The sequence below is a fragment of the Malaclemys terrapin genome, chromosome 13, assembly GCF_027887155.1.
Source record: "Malaclemys terrapin pileata isolate rMalTer1 chromosome 13, rMalTer1.hap1, whole genome shotgun sequence".
Classification (NCBI taxonomy): Eukaryota; Metazoa; Chordata; order Testudines; family Emydidae; genus Malaclemys; species Malaclemys terrapin.
The window spans coordinates 38,079,162-38,086,918 of NC_071517.1; the positions used below are offsets into that span (position 1 = coordinate 38,079,162).

The window sequence follows — 7,757 nt, forward strand, 5'->3', positions numbered from 1 at the left end:
TAGAGTCCCTGGACCCGGGGGACCGGATTTGGTTTCCCACCTCCCAGGTAGGTGCCCATCTGAGTGCTCAAACCACTGGATTAAAAGTTATAAGACGGACTCCTCCTTCGGCCATTTTGTGTGGAATGAGGCAGGTGCCTAATACATTCTTCAGAAGAACTGACGTAGGCACGTACGACACACGACTCCAGGAGAGGAGTTCCCAGTCATGGATTTAAGCAGAGACAGGCAACTCCCTGCAGCCCAGTGCAGCCAATGATTTTAGTTTATTATCCATTTATTGTGTCATGCTATGATTAATCAACATGTCATATTATATATTCATTAAATAGAGTTAATTTGTAGGATTACAGAAGTATAGGATTGATCAGGATTTGGAGGGAATCATTATTAGATACAAGTAAGACAAACTGAAATGCAAGAACCTGAAGGCTGAGGCCTGCAAGATTTTATCTTAGCTATGTTAGGCCTTGGAGATAAGAAATGCTAACATAAATAAATGACCAAGGAATAACCCCATGCCCCAAGATTATGGGAAAAGAGGTACCAAATGGTAATAGCTGGAAGATTAATTTTAAATTATAAAAATGCTACAAACGCACATCTCTGTCTCCAACATGTGTCTACCACAGGATACAGGTGGTGCATCAATGCTAATGCAAATAAAGAGAACCTACACATCCTATAGAATTCGGGGTCCCTTGTGTTTCTAGGGGACACAGACCAATAAGGAAAAGAGGGTTGACACTTCCATGTACATGTGTAGAATGTAGGTATAGACAGAATCACATTCTAAAAAAGGGTGCCCAGGGTGGGAAAATTGAGTTTTCTATGGGTCTCCAGCAGGGACCATCCTGGTACTGATGATCAATCCATGAGAGAGCCATCAGACTCTAACTCCATCTAGGAGGATGTGAGTGCGATGGGTTGGATCTCAAAACCCCCCTTGTTGTAACAGACCCACAAATGCCCTTGGAGGCCTTTGTGCGAGACCATTAAAAACCATGCGGGAGGGTTAGTAAGAAAACCAAGTAATGGAGTTCTTTGGGCACACACAGATCCATGGAATTTAATGTGTTCCCTCTTTAAAGGGGAATTTAAAAAAAAAAAAAAAAAAAAAGCTCAAGAGGTGAAAGGAATAGCCATGGATTGTGTATATGTGGCATGTAATATCCGGGGAAGAAGATTTAAGAGAAAAGTAGAGCAACTGGAGGAGGCGAGGCAAGCCTTATCCAAAGAGCAGGAGACCAGTACAACATTAAAAGAGCAGTTTTGTCAAACAAGGGAAGCAAATTTCGTACTCATTTGTCAGAGGGATAGTCTTGCAAGAGACCTGACTTACATTAAACAGTTACAAAAGGCAGGTTATGAAATTATCATGTGGAGAGAGAAAGCAATGGGGCACGAGTATTCATTTGGGCAAGAAGTGAGAATAGTGGACCTAGCTCACAGAACGCAGGTATTAGAAGAAACCTGTGACATTCTGGAGGATATGTACCGTCAGGTAATAAATATTGAAGGTGAGGACGGGCCAACACCTCAAGAAAATAAGGAGGATGCCTGTATAAAGATGGAGTTGCCACCTGTATATGTTGTGAATATAATTCCAGATATTCCAGTAGTTATGGTGTGGTGGGGAAAAACAACCGACAATAAGCAGAGGTAGAATCTCACCCCCACTTACAGACTGAGAGCTAAAATCAGACAGGAAGAGCAGATGAAAATTGAACAATTTGGGGAGTTAGGAATAGAGGAAGAATCAAACACAGACACAGAAGATTTGTGTGGGGGGGGGGGAAGGAAGGAAAGGGAATCTGAAAACAGTCAGCAGTGAGGCAAGGAAAGCGAAAGTCACAGGCAGTCTTGGTGAAAATTCTGATAAGGGATTAAATATTGAAAGATTGAAACAAGGAATGAACCAGAGCAAGAAAAAGGAAAATCAGTTACAAACGGTTCACCAAAAAATAAGTAAGCCGGACATGTCATAGACCCATCCGCAATTGTGCCGCTTATTACAAGAAGCCCAAGGAACTATAGAAGTTGCTGTGAAGGCCCGTAAGGAGGCAATCTGAAATATCAATATATCTCAGGACAGACCAAACGTCTTTGCAACCTGAAATTCCAGCTAGCCATTTTGATATCTTTAAGTCAACTGAGCCAGATGCAATAATGAAAAGAACAAGTGGCATAACTGATCCTGAATCTGGTATGTCCACCATACCCTAATCCACTTTAGAGACAAAAACCAAAATCTCCACAGAAACCCATGCCAGTGCCAGACCTTTCTAAGGTGCAGGCACCTATCCCAGCCAAAAGAAAATGTAAATGGTTACAGCAAAACTCCCTGTGACAAAGTGGGGGAACTTGTTATATTGTATGAGAGTCTTACTGTTCTGCATGAACACTTTGTGCACCTCAGTTTCCCTGTGTATTACACCAATGCCTAGGTGGTGGGAATAAGGGTGTGAGACTTTTCCTGAGGCCCTCAGGGGCAGGTGAAGCTGCTCCAGCTGCCTGCACATAAGGGATGGACGGTGCCCTTCCTAACCTGAAAACCAGGAAGGGGATGTGACCAGGTGACACTTTGCCCAGGAAGCAAGACAAAGACCAGGAGGAGGGGCAACAGGCATGTGGGAGGTCACAGCAGTCTGCTGTTGGGGACTTGTGTGTGGGGGTGGGGGAAAGTCTGAAACATCCAGCTTGGGGTCCCCACAGTGCTGAAAGTCACTGATTTCTGTGCTCGCAAGATCTGTTCTATACGGGCTTCCTGTCGACTAATAAACCTTCTGTTTTACTTGCTGGCTGAGAGTCACTGCTGACTCCAGAGTTGGTGTGCAGGGCTCTCTGTCTTCCCCAGGGGCCCGTCCAGGTGAACCCGCCAAGGGGAAGTGTACGGTGTGAACAGGAATGCTGAATGCTCTGAGGTCAGTCCCAGGAAGGCCATAGTCGAAGAGGTTCTTTGCCCTGGGCAATGTGCCGTGAGGGGAGTCACAATACCCAGAGTCCCGGCTGGCTTCATACAGAGCAGTTCCAGAGCTTCGGGCCTGTGACTCAGTCACACTTCCCACCCAAACTGTCTACTGTAGAAGCTGCCCAGACTTGGAAGGTACCAGTTCCTCTAAAGGGAAAGGGACCCCAGACTCCCCAAAATAACTGTGAAAGAGGAGAAAACATCAATTTCTAAAGGCGGAACCATTACAATCCAGTGGTCATGTCTCTCCAATAGCCATGGTGAGGGGCAGCCATTTCTAGCGGATTTGCCTTCGCAGCAAGAGACATTTATGAGTGACAATCCCTGGGATGTGTGTATTTAAGTTTATTTGTGTTTAATGGCAAGATATAAAATATATTTTAAAAATAGCTATCCCAACGCTAGGCAGACAATTACCAATACTATTCAACCAGGGGAAAAAACAAAAACAAAAAACCGTAGAACTGAAATTTTCACACCTCAACTCCCCGAAAACCTTAGTCCACAATAATATAATAATAATGATAAATAAATACACACCTCTGCTTATTCCCCTGAGAACTTCAACTCTGCTCGAACATCTGTCTTTATGCAAACTACTTCTACTGAGGTTTTCTTTTGGGGTGGGAGAGAGAAAAAGGGGGGGGGGAATTGAAAAAGAAAAAAAAAATAGATGGTATCATGACAATCAGGGTCCAGACACCCCAGAGGGAGAACGGGGGTGCTCAACTCCAAAGAATAGGGCTTGTTTGGTCCAGTGTTGGTACTGCACCTAGCACTATGGGTCCTGACCATGACTGGGGTTCCCCAGTGCTACTACAATGCAAATAAATAATAACAACAACAATTAAGAAGTAACCAAAGCTCACCTATCCGATGGATCCCAGGCAGAAGTTTCCCAGTGTTTTCATGATCTCATTGGTTCTTGCAGCTTCTCTTAAATCTTCATCTCCTCTCTCCCATTGCAAGCAAATCTTTCAGTTTATGAGCCTGTATAATTAGTTATTTAGAGTCGCTTCTCCTTACAGATTTAATTGAAGGGTTTGGTTTGATTTCCACTCAACAAAAGTGTCTCTCTCTTGATGCTTTGACCCACTCAGAAAATAAACGTGGAGAAGTAACAGGAACAGGACAGTCATTCAGCCCTTAAAGACGCACACACAGTCCTACCGAAAGGTAAGTTTCCATGGCGGCAGCAGACTTATTTTCCAGGGAGCTCATGTTCAGCTGATTATCCACCAGACTCTTTTCCAGGTACCCCTCATCAGATGAAGGTAACAGGTTTGAGGAGCCTCTTTTGCTGTTCTACAAAACCTGACTGACTCTTTTGTTTTTCAACTCTTTTTTCACCTCACTCCCAGAACGAAACTTCCCTTAGCAAACCCATAAAAAAAAAAATCTTGTTCCTCATCTGGCATTTATGGTAAAGATCGAAGCCCAGCCCATATCTGTTCTCAGGCAGGAGTCAATCTGTAACTGAAAGGAGATATTATAAAGTAACATGAGGATAGTCAACTACAGAGTGATCTTGGCATAAGACAACACAGGTTGGAACTATTACCGTTCATATGAACTACATCCCACGTCTAACATCAGCATTCCTCCAAATTAAGCAGCAGTCCCCAAACTTTTGAGGGCCATGCCCCCCCCTTACCTTTGTCTGCACCCCCCAGAAACAGGGCCACAGCCAGGGGCTGAGGCATGGGGTGGGGCTGTGCTGAGGCTGGGGGGCGGGGCCTGGAGCCGGGGATGTAGCTAAGGGCAGAACCGGGGCAGAGTTGGGAGCAGAGTGGGGCTGGGTGGTGCTCTCTCCCTGCCCCCTGGGGGCTGGCCTAGGCCCTGCCATGCCCCACCCCCCCAACTTTCCTCCATGCCCCACTAGGGGAGCGTGCCCACAGTCTGGGCACTTCTGAAATAAAGGCTACTGCTCACCAGGCACAATGCAGGGATGTCTCTGGAAAACAATACACTGAATCATTGGGAATACCCACCAGATCCCCGACACGGCAACAAACAGAACAATGAGGGGAAAGAACTCTTTTCAGGCTGGGGAGTTTTACTCTTCGGAGGAGACAGAATGTCGTGTGCGTGCGATACATATAGAATAGCCCAGGTACATATACAGAACTGTCAGCAGACACATCTGTCATTTCTTTTTTCTAAAATAGCATGCGCACCTTCTCAATTTTCTGCTGTACTCCAATTACATTTCCCCAACATAAAAAGTCCCTTTTTATACAGACAACCCACCTAGGTTTCATTTGCAGATTTCTGCCAGCAGCAGGTGTTGAATTTATAATACACAAGTGTTACTTCCATTTACTAGCCACTCTTAAGTTCTGCTCAGCCAGCTAGGGCAGTGGTTCTCAACTGAGGTTACACATTCCCTTGGGGTATGCCAACGCCTTCCAGGGGGTACATCAACTCATCTAGCTATTTGCCTAATTTTACAACAGCCTACATAAAAAGCACTAGCAAAGTCAGCGCAAACTAAAATTTCATACAGACAATTACTTGTTTATACTGCTCTATATACTATACTCTGAAATACAAGTACAAATTTATATTCCAATTGATTTATTTTATAATTATATGGTAACAATGAGAAAGGAAGCACTTTTTCAGTACTAGGGGCTGTGACACTTTTGTATTTTGATGTCTGATTTTGTAAGCAAGTCGTTTTTAAATGAGGTGGAACTTGGGGGTAGGCAAGATAAATCAGCCTCCTGAAAGGGGTACAGTCATCTGGAAAGGTTGGGAGCCACTGTCCTAGGGTATGAAAACTAGATGGTGAGCAGTTCTCATACATACTCTGCATGCATTCAGTGTAATTCTTTTGCTGTGTGGTCATTAGGCTCCAGCCTACCAGGAGAAATTAACTCTTTATTGAATGTAGCATTTTTTTAATATAGCTTTTCCTAAGGGGTGATGGGTGCCACACACTAGCTGGGGCTGACTGTCAGAGGGACCCTCTAGGGCCCGCTCACAGCCACGATTTGATCCCCATGTGTGTGCAGAAATCTGTGGGTAGAATCAACCAACCTTAAGAAAAGTGCTTATTTTTTCAGGGGAGCGGGGGCTGTATCTTAGGAAACTCTTGGTCAAATGACCCCAATTTTGGATCTCCAGCCCCCTCCCAGCCCCCTATAAGACACATCAAATTTCAAAGCAATCCAAGCATACATGCCGAGTTTAGAGTGCTTAGAAACATCATCATTTAAACAGAAAGGGCTTCTCAATTCTAACAACAGTGGATCTGGGGTAACGCTCACAAACCCCGGACCTCTGGAGCTAAATGCCTGAGCCTCCACCGCATGAGCTAAAAGCCACAGGGCTCCTAGCCAGCACTGTAGCACACTCATTCATGTCTAAGTGGTCTAGGTGCCACTACATGGGACAGAGCACCATACCCAGCAGGCCTGGGTTACACTGGCCCTGCCCTAGAATTTGCCAGCTGTCTGGTTGGCCTGAGGCTTCTCTGTTGCGCACCTTGTCTACACTGAAGGCAGGGGACGGACGTAACGGCTCCCTCCTGCCACGGGGATGCAGATGGGCAGAAATTGCACCCACACTCTAGAGCAACAGGTTCTCCTCAATACACCAGAGCGACGGCACCAGTAACTTCATCCTGGAGACATCCCATAGGGTTACCCGAGGCCCTGGCCAGGGCCGGCGCTTCCACTAGGCAACCCTAGGCGTTTGCCTAGGGTGGCAGGATTTGGGGGGTGGCATTTTGCTGTTCTCGGTGGAAATTAGGCGGTGGGTTCTTCACTTGCCCCGGGACCCGCCGCCAAAGTGCCCCGAAGACGCGGAGTGGAAGGACCCCCGCCGCCGAATGCTCAGAGGAGGAGCGCTGCCACCTAGGGCGGCAAAAACCCTGGTGCCGCTCCTGGCCCTGGCTGGCTCCCCTGGACAGTTTCACTTCCCTACGCTCAGGAACATGCTCTGGCTGCTGCTGTGAGCAGGTAGGTGTTTCCGGCCCTGAAGCTGAGCTGGTGGGAATAGAGAAGTGGAGGCTTCTATAAAAGGTGCAGTATTGGTAACCTGCACTGCTCAAAACTAACGAGTCAGCCCCGCGACTCCCAAGGATCATGCAATAAGCCCCCCAGAGCAGGAGATTAATAAAACAAGATGATGTTGGGTTTTGGGGTGTCAATGTCTGAACTCCCCCTGCCGGGCCCGGGGTGTGTGTGTCACACTTAGCTGCCCCCCCACACCTTTACCGAGCAAGGTGATTTCTGCCCCAGGGCACAAGCTCCCACCCCCTCCTCTGCCCGGCCTCAACCCTCAAATCAATCCCCCCCCCCCCAGCAGTTCTGCCCCCAGATCTGACACCTCGATTCTACCCCCCCCAACCCCCCCAGCCGAACAATAGACCGGTCTGGTCAGGCTGCACCAGCCCGCACCGGAGAGACACCGACCCGCCCCCGGCCCCTCAGAAGAAAGAGAAAGAGAAAGAGAAAGAGAAAGTGTGTGGGGCGGGGGGGGGGGGGGCTGGGAGCGGTACAGCGGCTGCCCCTCCTAGCGGGGAAAGGAGCAAAACCCCGGACCTGCCCCCGCCCTTCCAGGCACGGTCTGCCCTACCCCTCCCAGCTCCCTCCCCCCGCCCCAGGTAACGTCGGGGGGGCTGAGGACCGGGGGGAGAAAATAATTTTACTTGCACCACTGCCCCCCCCCCCCATCTGCCCCAGCTCCCACACCAGTTCCACCCCCACATCCGCCTCCAGCCTCACCTCTGCTCCTTCGGCAGCTCCTGGGTTCCTCACGCCCCCTCCCAGGCCTGGGG

General features: G+C 47.9%; 1 protein-coding gene across 2 annotated transcripts in view; it reads right to left on the reverse strand.

The window, feature by feature from the left end:
- Positions 1–7,757, reverse strand: part of LOC128847240 (butyrophilin subfamily 1 member A1-like) — an 83,622-nt gene extending 75,865 nt beyond the window's left edge. Inside the window, exon 1 of one of the 2 annotated variants that reach the window (XM_054046618.1) lies at positions 7,705–7,757. The gene's annotated coding sequence lies outside the window, so the exon portion shown is untranslated. The remainder of the gene's footprint in view (positions 1–7,704) is intronic. The other variant, XM_054046620.1, reaches the window with a different exon arrangement.